Here is a 19,607-nt window from a genome sequence, read left to right on the forward strand (position 1 = left end):
TGTCAAAGTAAAGTATTTAAAAATACTGAATGTTAGGTGTGAAATTTATACTTTATTAATAGTCTTCAATCACTTCAAGTAATAGAAGATTAATCTATTTCAATTTTAAAACTCAATAGCAGAAAATCTTTTAAGAAACTGACAGTAAACTAGCAGAACAGATACAAACTCTGTAAGATGATTGTATGCAATGAAAAACAGACAAAAAGGTGGTTCCTAATCCTGTAATTATCAAAGAAAGGAAGATAACACCAGGACAGGAAAACTAATATGAGTTCAGCTATGATTATTTGGATGAAACTACCTTGCTGTATCTCAAAAGTTTTCATAAAATTTTGCTTACATGTTTCCTATTTGAGATTATGATTCAAGAATTTAAGAGAAAATGGCATTAGACACAATTTGTAAAAGAGATAGAAGCTGACATCTTTTTTTGCAGATAAGTTATTTTACCATCTTGCTATATATTTTAGATATCAATAACTTTGGATGCAAAAGGTAATTTATGAGTCAAAGTCAATATATTTTGAATTACAATTTTGTTCTCACTGTCTGTTAGAGATCAGAGGAAGATTACAAAAAGAGAGCATGGTGATTTACAAAAACAATCATACCTAATCATTGCACCTTGCATATTAACACTAATCAAGTATCTACCATTGTTTACACAGTTCAACTTAAAATGCATCAGAATAAAATGTAACATTCATAGGAATGGAATCCACAGAGTAATCTGACATTAACTGTCAAATAACATATAGCTCCAAAAACATGTCTTTTCTTGTTTAAGCAACATTTTAAAGTGCTTACTTTGAAAATAAAGTGTTAATTTGTATTAGAGATGGTTCTATCCTGTATATTATGGGAAGATTCCTAAAGAAATGCTGGTCTGGCAGTGAGACTGCCCTGACTTTGTGTTATTTAAAAAGAGATTGTCAAAACCAAATAGGGCAGCAGGAGATTTGGTTCTGGCCTAGTGTGCCTTTAGCTCTGAACAATCCATCACGGAAGGCTATAAGGAGATACATGTCTTTCTTTGAAAATACTTTAGTCTGTGTTAATTCATATACCTTTGCTGTGAAAGCACATTAACATACAAAAGACAGGCTTAGACCAATCCAATTCCTGTTCCAGAACTCTAGCACTTATCGGAGATTCAGCGACACAAACCCATGTGTATAAAGAGTGTATTATGCTTATTCTTGTGCAGCACCATAGTAGGCTACAGCATGAATGAGTCTTTGCAAGTTCCCTTTGGTATTCAAAATGCACTATTTTGACACCTAACATAGAGAACCTATGATGAGGTCTTAAAAGTCTCCATCGTTTTTTATTCAACTTAATTTTCAAGTACTCTACAGCAATTTCCAAAAGGTTTTCTTCGCACAACTGATATCAAATACTTGTTTGGTTATTAACAAAATAACAGTCCCTTATTTGTACTTAGAAATCCCTAACTGTGGTAAGGATAAAGAATCTCCTGTTTCCCACTTACGTGCTACTTTAACACAAACTGCAGAGGATTGGGAATTCTTCATGCCATAATGAGTTTTCAAATTTGAAAGATGTTTAGCTCTCGAGGTTACAAAAGTATCCCATTTTGCATGTTGTATGTATGGAGAACTATAGTAATGACCTCCAAAATTTTCAGAAGTTGCTGCTATAATAATAGCAGCCGTCCAATCAAATGTAGAAACATGGCTTATTTAAAGTACTAAAATTAAAAAACATATATATGCCTAAACAGTCTCAAATTTGTTGACAATCTTTCCCCCATTTGCTGATGCTTCCTTCGTATATACCAAATCCTCAGTTTTCATGCATTTATGTCTCATTTACAACAATCCTATGGAGTGGATTTGACAGCTATCCTTTTTACTCATGAGGAATAGAGACGTGAAGAGGTTAATTTTACCCTGGCCAGGATCTCTTAGCTACTTAGTAGCAGATCCAGGAGCCCATTGCTATCTGACTTAAAGGTCATTCTTATGAACATTGCATATGATACAGTGTCTCATTTCACAATTACCACTTTTAAGAAATTGATCCTAAAATTGAATCGTAAAAATATTTTATGTTTCTTCAGAAGATGAAATCTTGGTAAATACTCTGACAATTTCATAGGATAGAGAAATAAAAATGATCTACCCTATTCTTACTGGATTTATTATTTTATATTGCTATGTATATACAAAATAAAAAAATAATGTGTATATGTACACATATACATATTTTGCTAATTCAACTCTATAATGAATGTGGTGATGGGTTTTTCTTACATTATTACACAAGATCATGTTAAAGAATGATTTGTATAATAATTTGGTTGTTAGTAACCAAAAAACACAAACTTACGACAACCTAAATGTCCATCAATGGATATTGATAAGTTATTATATATTCACAAATTCAGATTCTATATATTAATGAAAATAAAGTACCTAAACCCAAAATATCAACATATATAATCTGAAAATTTTTGGCAAAACAAATCACAGAAAATTAGATACAGTAAGTACTATTTAAATAAGCTTAAGTATTCAAAGAATATTATGTATTATTTTTAAGTGGGTAAATACATAGTAACAGGATAGCTGTCATCTTTGAGTAAAAAGGAAAGAGAATAAGGCTCATTCTAGCAACAATTCAATTAATAGGGCCAATTATTTAATTGACACCTAAGATGGATAAACTGTGGTAAGGCCATAAAAGGCCAGCAACTAACTACAGCAAGTTTGACATGACCTCCGTATTTGACTTCTCTGTATTCTTTTGTTATGTTTGAAATATGTTTGAAATATTTCAGAATGCATTAAAATAATAAGGCCAGAAAATTCTTACTCAGTAGACCAGATCACATGTTACCGTTAGATTAGCCTATCGAGAGAGATCCAAGATGGCTGATCACTAGCAGCTCGGGATTGTAGCTCCCAGTGAAAGCGCAAAGAACGAGAAGACGCCACACCTTCACATGAATTCTTGTTGCTCACGCACCAGGAGATTCCCAACGGAGGAGCCCCACGGGTCGCCAGCGCGACTCTTGTGACCGGCGAGGCGGTTTTGCCGGCGCCTCGGAGCCTCGGTTCTTGTTGCAGAGTCAGAAAAGCACCATCAATCTTAACGCCGCTGATTGAGGCACAGTGGTTTGCTCAGATTTCGGCGCTGAGAATCAATAATTTGGACATCCACTCAGAAACCCAATTACAAAGACAGTTAATACAAAGACCACAGATGGATAAATCTACAAGGAAGGGAAGAAAACAGTCAAAAAAGGCTGAGAATACCCAAGATCAGAACGCCTCTCCCTCAGCAGGGGATCCCAGTTCCTCATCAGCAACGAAACAAGGCTTGATGGAGAACGAGTGTGTTCCAATTACAGAAGCAGGCTTCAAAACGTGGATAATGAGAAACACCTGTGAATTAAAAGAACTTATGCTAATACAATCTAAAGAAACTAAGAACTTTGAAGAAAGGTTTGATGAAATGTCAACAAGAATACAAAATTTAGAAAGGAAAATAAGCGAATTGATGGAGCTGAAAAACACAATACGAGAACTTCGTGAAGTATGCACAAGTTTTAACAGCCGAATTGATCAAGCAGAAGAAATGATATCAGAGGTCGAAGACCAACTCAATGAAATAAAACAAGAAGACAAGATTAGAGAAAAAAGGATAAAAAGGAATGAGCAAAGTCTCCAAGAAATATGGGACTATGTGAAAAGACCTAATCTATGCTTCATAGGTGTACCTGAATGTGACAAAGAGAATGAATCCACGCTGAAAAATATGCTTCAGGATATTATTCAGGAAAATTTTCCCAACTTAGTAAGGCAGGATAATATCCAACTCCGGGTAATACAGAGAACACCACAAAGATATTCCTCAAGAAGAGCAACTCCAAGACACATAATCGTCAGATTCACCAGGGTTGAAATGAAGGAGAAAATACTAAGGGAAGCCAGAGAGAAAGGTCAGGTTACCCACAAAGGGAAGCCTATCAGACTTACAGCAGATCTCTCAGCAGAAACCCTACAAGCCAGAAGAGAGTGGGGACCAATATTCAACATCCTTAAAGAGAAGAACTTTCAACCAAGAATTTCACATCCAGCCAAACTAAGCTTCATAAGTGAAGGAAAAATAAAGTTTTTTGTGAACAAGCAAGCACTCAGAGAATTCATCACCACCAAGCCTGCTTTACAAGAGCTTCTGAAAGAACCACTACACATAGAAAGGAACAAACAGTATCAGCCTTTCTAAAAAATACCAAAAAGTAAAGAACATCAATATAATGAAGAATTTACATCAACTAATGGGCAAAATAGCCAGCTAATATTAAATGACAGTACTAAACTCACATATATCATTATTAATTCTAAATTTAAATTGACTAAATTCCCCAATTCAAAGACAGGAAATTTGGATAAAAAACTAAAACCCATCGGTATGCTGCATCCAGACCCATCTCACATTCAAGGATTCACAAAGACTCAAAACAAGGGATGGAGAAAGATTTACCAACCAAACAGAGAGCAAAAATAAATAAATAAAAAGCAGAAGTTACAATTTTTGCCTCTGATAAAATAGTATTTAAAGCAACAAAGATCAAAAGAAGCAAAGAAGGACATTATATAATGATAAAAGAATCAACGCAACAACAAGAAGAACTAAAGATCCTAAATATATACGCACTCAATACAGGAATACCCAGACATACAAGACTTATAAAGAGACTTAGACTCCCACATAATAATAGTGGGAGACTTCAACATTAATATTAGATAGATTAATGCGACAGAAAATTAAAAACGATATCTAGGACTTGAACTCAGATCTGGAACAAGTAAATGTAATTAACATTTATAGAACTCTCCACTTTACACAAAATATACACTCTTATCAGTACCACATCATATCAACTTAGAGGTTTAAACAAGGCCGGGCGCGGTGGCTCAAGCCTGTAATCCCAGCACTTTGGGAGGCCGAGGCGGGTGGATCACGAGGTCAAGAGATCGAGACCATCCTGGTCAACATGGTGAAACCCCGTCTCTACTAAAAATACAAAAAATTAGCTGGGCACAGTGGTGCGTGCCTGTAATCCCAGCTACTCAGGAGGCTGAGGCAGGAGAATTGCCTGAACCCAGGAAGCGGAATTTGCGGTGAGCCGAGATCGCGCCATTGCACTCCAGCCTGGGTAACAAGAGCGAAACTCCGTCTCAAAAAAAAAAAAAAAAAAAAAAAAAAAAAAAAAGAATTTTAAACGAAATGTTGGTTGGCTCCTTGTTTTTCTCTTCCATCATTTTCTTTCATTTCTCCATTATTAAGGACAATTATAGGCATACCCATATTTAGACTGCATTCTAGCCCGGGCAACAAAGCAATACCCCCATTCTCTCTCCCTCTTTCTCTTTCTCTTTCTCTTTCTTCCTCTTCTTTCTTCTTTTTCTTATTATTCTTTAAAAAAAAAAAAAAAAAAAAAAAGATTAGCCTATCAATCCACATAGGACTAGCTTTGCCTGACTTCAAAGTTAATGGGGATACTAGCTCATAAATTTCTCCATTATTCCTCTTTTTCATTTAAAGCATGTATAGTCCCACTAAAAGAATAAAATAAAAATAAATAATATTTAAAAGGGCATCATAAACAATAATATATTTTCTCCCATACATCAATTCATCAAAAGCTTGTCCCTCAGCTAGTTTGTTTCTGAGAAACTCAGAAAAAGAAGTAGGGAGAACTGTATGGGCCATTAGATAATTATAGTGGGTGGCCACATTCATCCAATCTTTCATTCACTCGACAAACATTATATATTTACAATGTGCAAGCTATTGCACTGAATGTTAAGGAGAATTGAAGGACAAGCACAATCTACTCATTACTCCCAAGTAGCTTAAGACATTGTAAAGGAATAGGTAATCTAAAAAAGTGGCTCTAGTGCAAGATGAAATGTGACACGTGTTCAATAAATACATGATGAATGTAGGAATAGGACCTAGCAGGAGGTATCTGATTTCTAACTTTATGTACCTTTTACATATCTTTTTCTAATTTATATATAACATATATATAATATATAATATATATGTTATATATATATATATATATAATATATATATATACCTTGTTCTGTTTTATTGTTTCCATTTATTTGTTTTCTTATTGAACTCAACTCTTCCCTACTAAATTTCTTACTTGAGGGCAAGGACTTTGTACATGTGTTTTAAAATGTATCTTTATGTCCCTCATAAAATCTATATGAAAATTCTTTACATAGTGCAATATGATTAAATCTCAGTTGGTCTGGATTCACAGCACGCTTACCATTAGAGCTGCCCAGCTTGATGATGATCCTTAACCAATGCTATACAATATACAGTGGATCCTTGTTATTCACAGTATTTATGTTCTATAAAGTCATCATGAACACTAAATTAGGGAACACAGATCTTTTACTCCTAGGGACATATACACATATATACACATATATACGCACATATACACATATATACGTATATATATACATGTGTATACATGTGTATATACACACACACATATAGGAAACGCAGATCTTTTGCTCCTATAGATACATATATATATGTGTGTGTGTGTGTGTACGTGTGTATATATACACACATGTACATAATCATACCCACATATATAGATATACAAATCTCACATAGATTATATGTTATAATCGTTAATGCTTGCAACTAGTAGATTCTGTTTTATTTTATGAAAGAAAAACAGGTTCTAAAGCATGAAGTGCCTGAGGCCGCCTCACTAACAGGTGCTAGAGTTGGGATTCAAATGCCTTCCAGTTGGTCCCAGAGATGAGGCAATTTGCACTGCGCTGAGTGGCCTCTACGATCTCCATCCTTTGTTCATAAAGCTGAAACAAGAAGGTAGAGCGATGCTTTGTTCGACTTCTGCTGGCAAGATGCTCATAGGGTGACTCAGATTTGCTGCTTCGCTCATGTCTGTGGAATGGCTGTGAATGTGCTATGAGTATTGATTTTAGGATTACAAATAGATTTTAGTGAATAGACAAGTTTGCAAATACACAAACCAGGAATAATGAAGATCAACTGTACTAACGAAAGACAAATAATGTTTTGCATGTGCAGGTCTGTGAGTTGTTTGAGGTCAGACCGTACCAGCTTGTCAACAGTATACAGTAATAATCATTGGATATAAAAATGAACTTAGTCATGCTAATTTAACAAATACTGCAATTTAATAATATCTGGCTTCAGCAGAGTGTGGTGAAATTCGATGACCAAGGCTAACCGTATACCTGGAATATATCTACGTGATCAGTTCACTGTAAGACAACCTGATCACAACAGATACTGGGTTTCCTATAGCAAAATGTTTCATCTATACACGAGTGGTGGTTAAAGTCCCGGAGACAAAAGGGTATTCTTCGTGACCCAGGAGGGGAAGAACGAAGACGCCAGAGTCTGAGACTTTTTAATTCAATTTAATGCATATCCTTCTTCTGCTCTTGCCATACTGTATTTTTGCTTGTAATAAAACTGTCCAATGAGTATAAACTGTTTGATGCCTTTCAGCAACTGAATACTTAAAGTAACTAATGTGTAATTAACTCACATAGTAAGTACTTAAAATGGGATGCTAAACAAATGAACACAATTTCACAAAATGATATTAGGCTTCAAAAGAAAAGACAAGTCTACCACGGGTTAGTAAATTAGAAATGAGTTCATGAATCAAGGGAAATTCGAGATGGGCTTAAAAGAATGAATACGATTTGGACAAACACTGCTGGTCACAGAAGGGATCCCACGGTGGAAAGAATGTTCATTACATACTGTTCTATCACCCTTCCTGACACCAGCTCACATTTTAATGACTGATCTCTGCCAGTGTACAAAGGCCTGGCCTTGTTTCCTCAATGCAGAACAATCAGAGGGGCCACTTCAGTACCAGAGCTCCCCATGAAAATGGGCAGAGGCAGGAGTTGGTTGGGATTCTCTTACTCCTTTATAGGAATTGTTCCCAATGGCACCTCTCAGAAAACTTCTCATAAACAAACCTTCATTTCAAAGTCTTATTTTTTCCTTTGGAGGACTGAAATATGACAGAAAGAAAAGTAAAGGGCTTGTTTGAGGAAGGCACAGTCGAGTTTGGCCAGAACACAGAGTAAATGAGGATGAGCATTGGATAAGACTGGAATGGCAGGCTAGAGCCAAATCAAGCAAGCCCTTCATTAAGAGGCTAAACAGTTTGAATTTTATTCTCTAGATGATGAAGAGCCATTAAACATTCCTAGCAGAAGGAAAGTATTACCAAATTCATTCACAAGAAAATTAAACTGGCAGTATTTTGCGGCAGAGATCTCTCAAGCAGTGTGTTCATACCCCACCACAAGATGATTAGAGAAGGAAACTAAATGGTTCAACTTCTATTTGCCATTTTTTATATAAAACAAAAAGAGAAACCAATTAAAGTCTGCTAATATGAATACATGACTTAACACCAGTGTCCTGACATGGCTGTTAATGCATATGGCACTTACAGTGTTCCTGGGAAGGTACATTTGTCTGTAGTGCAGTTCATTAGCCAACAGTAGCACTTTGTTATTGTTCATTTTCAATATACAGTGATGCATTAGGGTTTACGTCATTGGACAAATAAATTTACATATTTGTATCAAGTGGTAATTAAAGTAGCCCTTAAAACACAAACTACTGGTTTTAAGTTTTTAGCAAACCGCAATGAAAGGGAGTACTAAAAATACAATCACAAATAAAGAACTGTAAAAGGGAAAAATGAGATTTCTACTTTTAGGACAAGCTCTTCTTCAGCTATATCACAAGATTAAAAATAATGGCCATCTAATCAGATATAATAACAAATCGGAAAAAATAGTTTGAGAACCACAAGAAGATAACTTGAAGTATGAATTAACATCCATTTTATTAGCTGTGAACTGTGCTGTAAAATCTCTGTGCCCTGAGATATTAGCGAATAACGCAATGAAGTCATCAGGATTTATAAGACATTTTAAAATACTGTTAATTTTATCTTTCTTATCTTCTTAGTGCCTATTTTTGTGTATGTTTTGCAATCTGGTGATATAAATATTTATATAGGAATATACAATATATATCTATGTATTACTATATAAAATTTTGATAACCAAACCATATTTTTACTAAAAAGTAAAATATGTGTATATATGTATAAATTTTTTACCTTTTTAGAAAAATATGGTTTGGTTATCAAACATACAGACTAGATACAAAGGTGTGGGAATCATTACATTTGTGAATGAATTCGTGCAAAAGAAACCAGAGAGAATCTTAATTCCATGTTCAGTTTGAAATATCAGCTGGATTCATCCACAATTATGTGAAAATAGCAACAAAAACAGCTATTATTGTAAGTCACTCTCTACTTACCAATAGCTGCCCAAAACTTTACATAGTTCATGTCACTTGGTCTTCACAACAGATTTATAAGCCAAGCACTCTTCTTTATTTTAGGTGAGAAAAATGAGGGTTAAAGTGGTCAGGTAACTCTCTGAAGGCCAGAATGCCAGGAAAAGGCAGATCCAAGAAACAAACCCATGACCACCTAACTCCCAAGAACATGTCCTGAGCCTTTATGACAGGAGTTTGCACTCTGCACCTCAGTAAGACCAATTCAACAAAGACCTACGCTCAGGTTGAGGAACTGAGGAGAGTGAAACACACAGAACATTAACAGAAGGAAAATGAAAATGCTGCTTATCAGCTTGCTGTGGTTAGTTAATAGTCCTAATTTGCACCAGCTCCAAAAAGTGTGGTATTGAAACTTTTTTCCAGTAACATTCAATAGCCTAGGGCAGAGAGTAAATGATGGAAGCCAGAGTTGGGGACAAGGAAGGAAACTATGGTAGAAGAGCCAGGAGGAAAGATTACAAGAAATGGTAATCCTGATGTTGAACAGATCAACTAAATCTAAATACAGAGTTAAGCAGAACCAGAAGGACACAAAGGGGAGAAAAATAAGACAAAACCAAGGCTAAAAAGAGTTTACTCTGAGATGAGAATATCCCAATTCAAGATCTCGATCATGGAGAAGTTCCAAGGGATGTCAGGGCCCATGTCACGGCCATATTAGCATAAGGCCATTGAGAACTAAAGCAGTGATGAGTTTATTCTGCCATGAGCATCATTAAATAATAACTGGATTAATGGCAAGCACCAAATGAGTAAGTACGGGGGCTAAACACTGAGCTAACTGCATCACTTCCTTTATTGTCTCTAAGTACCAAGAGGTAGAGATCATTATCATTTTCTTGTAACTGACAATTAAATTGAAGTCAGAAACACAAAGCCACAGTAACATCCTTCAATAAAACAAGAACACAGTTTATGGATGCAGCAAGCTTCAGGAAATAGAAAGAGATAAGGCAGAAGAATTAACACTCTCTAGAGACAAACGCTACCTCCTTCTTAAATTTGCCCAGAGCCTCCTTCTGGGAGAAATTATGAGCAACTCTCAATAGTTTTCCAGAGTTTCATGATATTCCTCGTTTCTCTGCAGAGTATATAAATGGTTCTATTTGTTCTCTTTCCCCTTGGGCTACTTCCACACTAAATGTAACTCTCCAATAACATAATAATAATAATAATAATAAAACAGACTGGGTATGCCTGTAATCCTAGCACTTTGGGAGGCCAAGCGGGGTGGATCACGAGGTCAGGAGATCAAGACCATTCTGGCCAACATGGTGAAACCCCATCCCTACTAAAAATACAAAAAAATTAGGTGGGCATTGTTGTGCACACCTGTAGTCCCAGCAACTCCAGAGGCTGAGGCAGGAGAACTGCTTGAGCCCAGGAGGTGGAGACTGCAGTGAGCCAAGATCACGCCACTGCATTACAGCCTGGGTGATAGTGCGAGACTCTGTCTCAAAAAAAGAAAAAAAAGAAAAAAACAGAGAAAATAGAATGGTAATAATAAAAGACCAATTAAAACAACATTAATTGGAGAAAAAATTTTACCAATAAAATATTTTTAAAAATAATAAGTAGTAAAACATGAGTACATGGTAGAGATTATACCTGCTAGTAGACTAATTTTGCGAATAAACAATACTAATTTGAGGTAACACACATGAAATGGTTTGGATCCATATACCCACCCAAATGTCATCTTGAATTGTATTTCCATAATTCCCACGTGTTGTGGGACGGACCTGGTGGGAGATAATTTGAATCATGGGAGCAGTTTTCTCCATACTGTTCTTATGGTAGTGAATAAGTCTTATAAGATCTGATGGTTTTATTAGGGGTTTCTTCTTTTGCATCTTCCTCATTTTCTCTTGCCACCACCATGTAAGAAGTGCCTTTCACCTCCTGCCATGATTCTGAGTTAAAAGGCACTTTTTACATGATTCCCTAGCCATGTGGCACTCTAAGTTCAGTTAAACCTCTTTTCTTCCCAATATTGGGTATGTCTTTACCAGCGGCATGAAAATGGACTAATACAGCACAGCACCAGAAGCAGTGCTCAGTTAATTGGGTCCAACTTGTTGACCAAGGTTGTTCTTCCTGGAGAATACTTTCCCCATCAGTTTTTTTTTTTTGTTTGTTTGTTTGTTTTTTTTGTTTTGTTTTTTTTTTTGCTGGAAGGACCTCAGCTAGTACCTTTCAAGTCCGGGCTCAAAGGTCAATAAGTACTTCCTTCTCTAATCCTTCAAGTCATAAAAGTATTCCCTTCTCTTATCTCTCAAAACCCTACATTTTTGGTAACTAAACTCATAGTACTTTTTCCCACAGTAATTTGTAATTCCAGTTCTCATCTTCATTCCTATATTTGGGAAATAATTAGCACTAGGCATTGGAGAAGACATGAACAAGCAAAGAATAGTGTGAATATTCATGAAGACAAAAAAGTAACTATTGGCTAATAGGCTTAAAACCTGGGTGATGAAATAACCTTTACAACAGAAGACACGAGTTTACCTGTATAACAAATCTGCACATGTACCCTTTAATCTAAAATATGTATTTTCTTAAAAACTAAAGTTGAAAGGGAAAGACAGACTTTAAGTAAGTCAATTACACAGATAGCTATTTAGTAATAAATACTATACCAAGAAGGATAACACAGGGTATGTTGAGAGGAGATTCAAGAATGTGGAGTGAGAATGATGATCTTCCTGAAGAACTGATCTGGAAACTGGGGTCTGAGATTGAGTAGGAGTTGGCAATTGAAAACCAGGATATAGAATGTGTCAGAAGCAACAGGAAACCCAAATGCTATGGAAGTTAGGGCTTCCAAAGAAATCACTGTGAACTGAGAGAAGGGTGGCCAATCAGACTGGAGAGGAGAAAGGACCTGACAACTCAAGAATTTGTTGGCCATTTTAGCAGTGTGAGATCTTATCCAAAGTATGGTGAGAATCCTTATCATCACTGTACAAATGGCATGATCAGATTACACTTACACTTTGAGAGTAGAGGCTGTGTCTTTTGATTTGTTGGTTTTTAACAACCATGCCCAGAACTATGCATTACATTGTAAGACCTCAGAAAATATTTCTTGAATGAATGACCCATTAATTCATTATACCATTTTCGTCAATTAACACAACCCTCAGATTTTATTTATCCTTCTGTGATGCTTGACCTCTGTGAAGGCATTAGCTTAATTAAAGTTGCAGCCAGAGGGAATGAGACATAGAAGAGGTGGAAACAAATTACAATACAATGGAAATTTCTCATCATGTAGGAGTGTGGATAGGTACTCATACAGACTGGCAGCTAATTCCATTATCGTGTGACTAAAAGATAAAATGAGATTCTAAGATGCCGTAATAGCTTTTCTGACAACACAAAGAAAAAGAGATTTAGAGTGACAGTATTGACTTCTGCATTACACAACTGAGTATTTCTGCTATAACCATCATTACAACTAACGGCTAAATATTAGGTAGCTTCTTTTTCAGTTTGTTATTCTGAAGAGAAGGGGAGCTGAAAAAAAAAACATTTAACATTAACTATATAAGTTTTACTTCCTATTTATTCTGAAATTACTTTCGGGTGTAATCTCCAAATATTAATTGCTAAATCTAAAATCTACTCAGGAAGCCAGGACTTCCAAATGAACAGGAAGGCGAAGAGGGTGAGAGGGGCAAGAATCAACGAGACAGAATATTTTTCAAAAGTCATGGGCAACGGTTTTCATGTTTATGTAAAATACCACAGGATACATTTTTAAAACCAATTGATGACCCTGTAATCCCACAGAAGAAAATGAATAATCACTCAAGAGCTCAGAAGAGACAGCCTGGTAGAACTGATTACTTCCCTTGATATTAAATTCATGCTTTTGTCTGGAAGGGGCCACCTTTGGGTCACAAGTCATTGCTTCCAGAAGCAACTTAATTATGCCTGCTAGTATCTTTACAGAGAAGCTAGCACAACCTAAGAAGAGCGCACATTCTCGACTCACTCTTGAAGCCTATTTTTGTTTGTAGTGAGTTGCTGATGCCTGGGAAGAGTGGAGAATTGCCATTCCTGGTTCCCTGCTTAATTCAAGTCCAGTTAAAAAAAAAAAACCCTTGTTGCCAGAGAATAGCTACAACTTTGGCAGCGACAGTGCTAAGTTTGAGTATGGCCCTATGCCAAAGTGTGTCAATCTTGACTCCTTGGAGGATGATCAGCAGAAAGAGGGTAGTTAAACCTTTGTGTCCATTCAGTCCCAAACTTTTGCTGGAATTGGCAAATACTATAGCGACTATTGTTTAAGGAGTAGCTGTCTACTAGGAAGTGGACTAAGACCACCAACTCTTTTCACATAAGGCACTAAACAGCAATAATGGTTTCCTGTTACTCCTGACCTGGCTTAGAGCTCAACCAGTGATTCAAAGAAAAAAGAATATTACACTAGCAATCTTCCTTATATATCGACATCATTTTTCCCTTCATAAAAAAGTTCCATTAGTGCTAATAACAATAATGAAATTTTAAACAATGCACTGTTCATGGGCCATTTGTGAAACATAAATAGTATATCAATATATTACTATATTAGTATATAATATTAATTGATGTAATAGTATCTCAATATATTAATGAATACAATAGAATATTAACAAGAATTTAATATACACATAGAATATAAGTTGCCAGATAAGGTCACCATTTAAATTCAAATTACATCATGGAAAGCATGGGATTATAAAGTTTTACAAAATGATAAAAATATTAAGTAATGATGAAAATTCCTAAATGGTTATATTTTAAATCTTACTATCTTATCGTTTATGTTTTACCTGTTTGAAATGACTTTTAGTAATTCCAAATTTCCCTGAGATATCACATTTTCTTCATGGAAGCAAGTAACTCTAATGTACCTTCAGTAAATTATAACACCACAAATAATCCTATTACACTTGTAAATCTTGATCAAATAATTCATCAAAGTGAAGTATATAAACTCCATGTGAAATTACTAAAAAGTTTCAATTACTATTTGTCATTAATTAATATTCAATTTTTGAATAGAATCCTTCCTACCTTTGGAATTTTGCATATTATTTGAAAATATTTGTCAATTCAAATCATTTTTTAAAAAGCACAAATGGCTGGGCGCAGTGGCTCACGCCTGTAATCCCAGCCCTTTGGGAGGCTAAGGCAGGTGGATCACGAGGTCAAGAGATCGAGGCCATCCTGGTCAACATGGTGAAACCCCGTCTTTACTAAAAATACAAAAATTAGCTGGGCATGGTGGCGCGTGCCTGTAATCCCAGCTACTCAGGAGGCTGAGGCAGAAGAATTGCCTGAACCCAGGAGGGGGAGGTTGTGGTGAGTCGAGATCATGCCATTGCACTCCAGCCTGAGTAGCAAGAGTGAACCATCTCAAAAAAAAGCACAAATGAAGATCCCAGTTATTCATTACATAAAGAGGTTATTTGTTTAGTTACTACCAATGCTAGAACCCAAGTCACTCCTCATTCATTCATTCAATAAACGTTTATTGAACTCCAGTTAGGTACCAAGTACTGTTCTAGGTGATAAAGAGAAATACACCCAGTTCTGAACAAACCAGACAAAAATTTCCTGCTATGGTGGACGTTATACAGACTACTATTACAGTATTCCTTCAAAATAGAAAATGCTTTCCTTCTTAGATGTTGTTATTAAAGACCATGGCTTCAAATAATAGGGACTTTTGGCATCAATCTTGTAGTAACATATGTATTAGAACACTTGGCACAGTTAAACAGGTAACTGGTGACTTTTTTTACCCATAAGAAAAAGGATAGATAACACTGTCACTTGTGTGTAAAGTGTTGGACAGTAAGTAATATAGATTTAAATTAGAAATGACAGATGCACTGACTTGAAACATAATGGTTGCTGAAGTGAACTTTTATTCCTTTTAGCTCTATAGTTAACCATTAAATTGCTCAAGTATTATTTTCAAGGTGTGACTACTGGTACAACTGTTGATCAATGTCCTATGCTGTAATCATTGTTTTTCTGGTCAGTTCTGTCATAGAAGTGGTGGCTGTCACGTGGAAAAAACTTATACTAATGATAAGCTCAACTTGTTTTTTATCAAATCAATATTCCTTGATTACATGTTTGAACTTGTTGATTTTTTTAGAAAGTATTCCATATGACAATATGAGAGTATTTATTATGACTATTTTTTTAAAAAAAGCAACAATTTTCAATTCATTTTTAAACATTACAAGTAACCTCTTTTCTTCTCCTATTGATCTAACATTCATTGGGTGTATCCGGGAAGAAAAAAGAATCATTAGGTTACACAAAACTGATGACAAACATTGGTATTAAAAAGTAGTATATCAATTGGATGTTTCCCAATAGGCAGTTGTTAAGAACCATTGATATATAATAGGACCTTCATATCATTGCCTGATTATTTACTCTTTCCAGAAAGTGCTTGTGTTATTTCAATACAGGCAAAATATAGAAAAATCATATTGCAAGAAAAGATTTGCCCCATAATCAATCTCCTCCCTCACTTCTGCTTTTCCTCCACGATTACCACCACCAAATAAATAAATAAATAAAAATAAGCAAGCAAACGCATTAGTCTATTATTTTCTAAATTACGCAAAAATAAACAGAATTATAGGTATAGGAAAGTTGATGAATATGCAGTTCTATTAATGAAGCACCACCTATAGCACCTCCAAAGAGATGGCATGGCTTCAACAGGTAGTTCTAATTGTAGGCATATGCAGCATTAGAGAATTAGGCTACAGAAAAAGAAAGTTACTGTGTGGCCTATCACAAGTGAACTAGCATTATGTACATGAAGTGTGGCTGGATACACAATGAAAATACTAAACTAAAATTTCTGTACAAACTAGGAGAAAGTGAAAAAATTATATATTTTTCTATTTCATAAGTCAAATCAAAGTTCATCAACTTAAAGCTAAGTCCTAAGATGTCAACTGCATTAAGTAGGTCTAGTCTCAGGCTAGAACTTAATTTCCTGTGATATATCACTGTGGTTTTTGAATTTACATCTGTAGTAGTAACTTAACTTTCATTTGTTCCAAAATGAATTTCATGCTCAACTTGTTTTTCTTAATTAAACTTCCTTTAGCAGTCCCTAATATGTGTATTATTACAACTCATTAGTCGGACTCACAATTGCCCAACACTTTTTTGACTACACATTCACATATTGAAATGGTGTGCTGCTACATATAGGAAGAAAATTAAATAATAAATATGGGGACTTGAACGTTTTATGAGTGTCAGGATGACAGAGTGCCTGCAAAGCCCATAAGGTTTCACACAAAAGAGGCATTACTGCTAAAGCTAACATGCTGACACATCTCTGATCTATAAAGTCTGCAGTAATGGCAGTAGTAAAGTGTTTTGCCATTGACTAGAATTTCTCTTACATGCTACGGAAATAGGCACAGAAGAGATTATACTGACTGTTATAAAAAGAATTCATATAAAAATCCCCCAAAAGTTTAATGTCTAATAATTTCAAATGCCTGGAATGACTCACTAGTTTTCTCTGACTTAAGCTTTGAGTTGACAGTCATTCTCTTTCGTACAGGTTAACTACCAAATGGCTGTGGGGTTTTTTGTTTGTTTGATTTTACTTTGTTTGAGGGATGACTCTTAAAGGCAGAGATTATTCAGATCGTTTTATACCAGCATACTAATATTTGATATTATCAACATTATTTCATTAATAACAGAATAAAAGGACCAAGCACATATGCAACTATTAAGGAATATTCTTAGAAACAGTTGGGAATGATGCTATCCCACAGGATTAAATTGTTAGCCAACTCATGATGCTTTAAATTACCTCTTAAAAACGCAAAATAAACCTTAGATTCATCATGAGTGTTCACACATTTGGTTTTTTTTTTTCTATGCTTTGCAAATTTAATGTGTCAAAAACTTGAATTTTAAATTAATTGAAAGTTGAGTTTTGTTCTTTTTTATTTCTCAATAAAGCAAAAGAGATGGAAGATTTGCACTTGGAAGTGCCATGTGTTAAATTTCAACAAGTCATTTAAAAATAATTGCCCTTATCACTTTGCTTCTAATTAAGAGTGTGTGCTAACTTCTTTTTAATGTAAAATAACATTTAATGTAGTTAATCACCTCAAAATCATAGAGAGAAGCTGTATCAAATGTGTTAGCTTTCCCTGAATGTTAGGGCAGACAGAACACATGAAAGGTTTTCGAGGGACAGGTGCAGCTGTCAAGCAAAGCTCCAGCGAATGCAACATCAGTTTTTCCATAGCGATAAGCTTAGGAGAATCCAATGTTATTTTTTGTCACCTATAGTAGAGACTATGCTTGCAATTTTCAGGGCTAATTGACAGCTTCCATCTCCTTACCCCAAACTACCACTTTTTGTATTACTCTGATAGAAAATTCACAACTCATCAAGGCCACCATGTTCTTTTTAATAATTATGGCCAAAAATAGGTATTGGGTAAGATAGAGCTAAGTGTAATTAATTTTCTAAGTGAACTCCTCAGGTTTTTCAATAGTTCTTAGAACAATCCACTCTACTGGGGAGAGCCTTTATCTAACTGGGTACCTTGATCTTCATTTACTTGCCACAACTTTTAAAAAAATTGTGGTATGTAGTTTTGTATATATTTCTTTCCATTGTTATTGGCTTTCCAAAGTGGATTTACTACCTACAATGTTTACCAAGTTTTGGGTATGTACTGCTTGTTGAAACAAAGAATACAGCCCATCCAAGTAGATTATAATAAAGAATAGGTCACTTTCTCCCTTTTCATTTTAACTGACAAAAGAGAATATAATAAGGGGGTAGAAAGCATTGTTTATTCTGACAGAAACATATTTTTCAGGCACTACAAAGCCACATTCAGTTAAGTCTTCCATTTTAACACTATGACACATGCAATGCCTACTGACTTAATGGTTTTGAAATGTGCAAATCAAAAAGGACCTTCTTTTTCATGTTTCGAATTATCCATCTAGTTTTACATCAACAGTCACATTCTCTATTAGCTTAAAAAGAGAAATTCCAACCCACTTACCACTCACCTTCATTACTTATTTGCTATTACTACTTAGTGTTATTTATTTACTGGCTGTTTTTTTAAAAATACATTTAAACTTTGAAAATTATTTTCAATACTATTAGACAGTGTGACTAGGATCAGTGGCTAGAATGTGCCAGTACACAGAGCATCCATTCTTCTACTTTCAGCCTGCACGTGAACCACGTGACTTATAGCAGAGTAAAAAGAGACTAACCTAGCTTCTCAGATATCTCCTTGAAACTAACAATTGGGTTTGTAGAAACTATTTATTGTTATTTGTATAATCTCTAAATAAGCTTACACAATGTCTACTGAAATAGGAAATACCTAACTCTTCCACCTTAGAATTCCTGGGAGACAAAAGTTTTATATTTTGCTATTGCAGCTTTAAAAAACAAATCTCACATGCATGCCTCAAAATTAGATTTCAGAAACATACATGCATACACAAATCCAGGAAGAAAGTTTGGTGAGACTAATCTTTTAGTAACTAGAATGTTGCATGTATCTGGAATTCCTGAAAAAAGTACTAGAGAATGAGTGTGCTTCAGATGACATTGAAGAGATGCCTTTTGATGAGTTCACACATAACAGACTTCAGTGCTAAACCACAGAGGTATCTGCATATACTTCATAATCTGTAAACCAGAAACCCCTGAAAAAAGGTAACAGTTTCCTTCTAAACACTAAAACATAAAAAAAAAAAAAAAATGCATGCTTTCTCTTTTATCTATCTTCATTTTATTCCAAGGCATTTGAATGTCTGAAAGTTTAAAATTTAACGAATTGGCTTTAAATCTTAAAAAAAGCCAACTAAAATTATGATGTTGAAATATCAAATCCGTTACCCTACTGAACACATTTATACACATCCCTCTAATAAATCAGTTCTTTGTATGCAATTGTTCTGAAGCTACGTGGACGCCAAGATTACTTCAGAATAATATGCTTTTCTGGATTCCAAAGCAACTTTCAGTTGCCTGAGTCAATTCATATTCACTCATTTGAGTGATTAATTATAGCTGCTGAAATGGATTTCCTTCTGCAAAT

The 19,607-nt window shown here is 35.1% G+C and overlaps 1 protein-coding gene across 10 annotated transcripts in view; it reads right to left on the reverse strand.

The window, feature by feature from the left end:
• Positions 1 to 19,607, reverse strand: part of NLGN1 (neuroligin 1) — an 884,758-nt gene that overhangs the window by 687,169 nt on the left and 177,982 nt on the right. The gene's annotated exons all lie outside the window — the stretch shown is intronic.

The sequence above is a fragment of the Saimiri boliviensis genome, chromosome 9 (assembly GCF_048565385.1).
Source record: "Saimiri boliviensis isolate mSaiBol1 chromosome 9, mSaiBol1.pri, whole genome shotgun sequence".
Taxonomy (NCBI): domain Eukaryota; kingdom Metazoa; phylum Chordata; class Mammalia; order Primates; family Cebidae; genus Saimiri; species Saimiri boliviensis.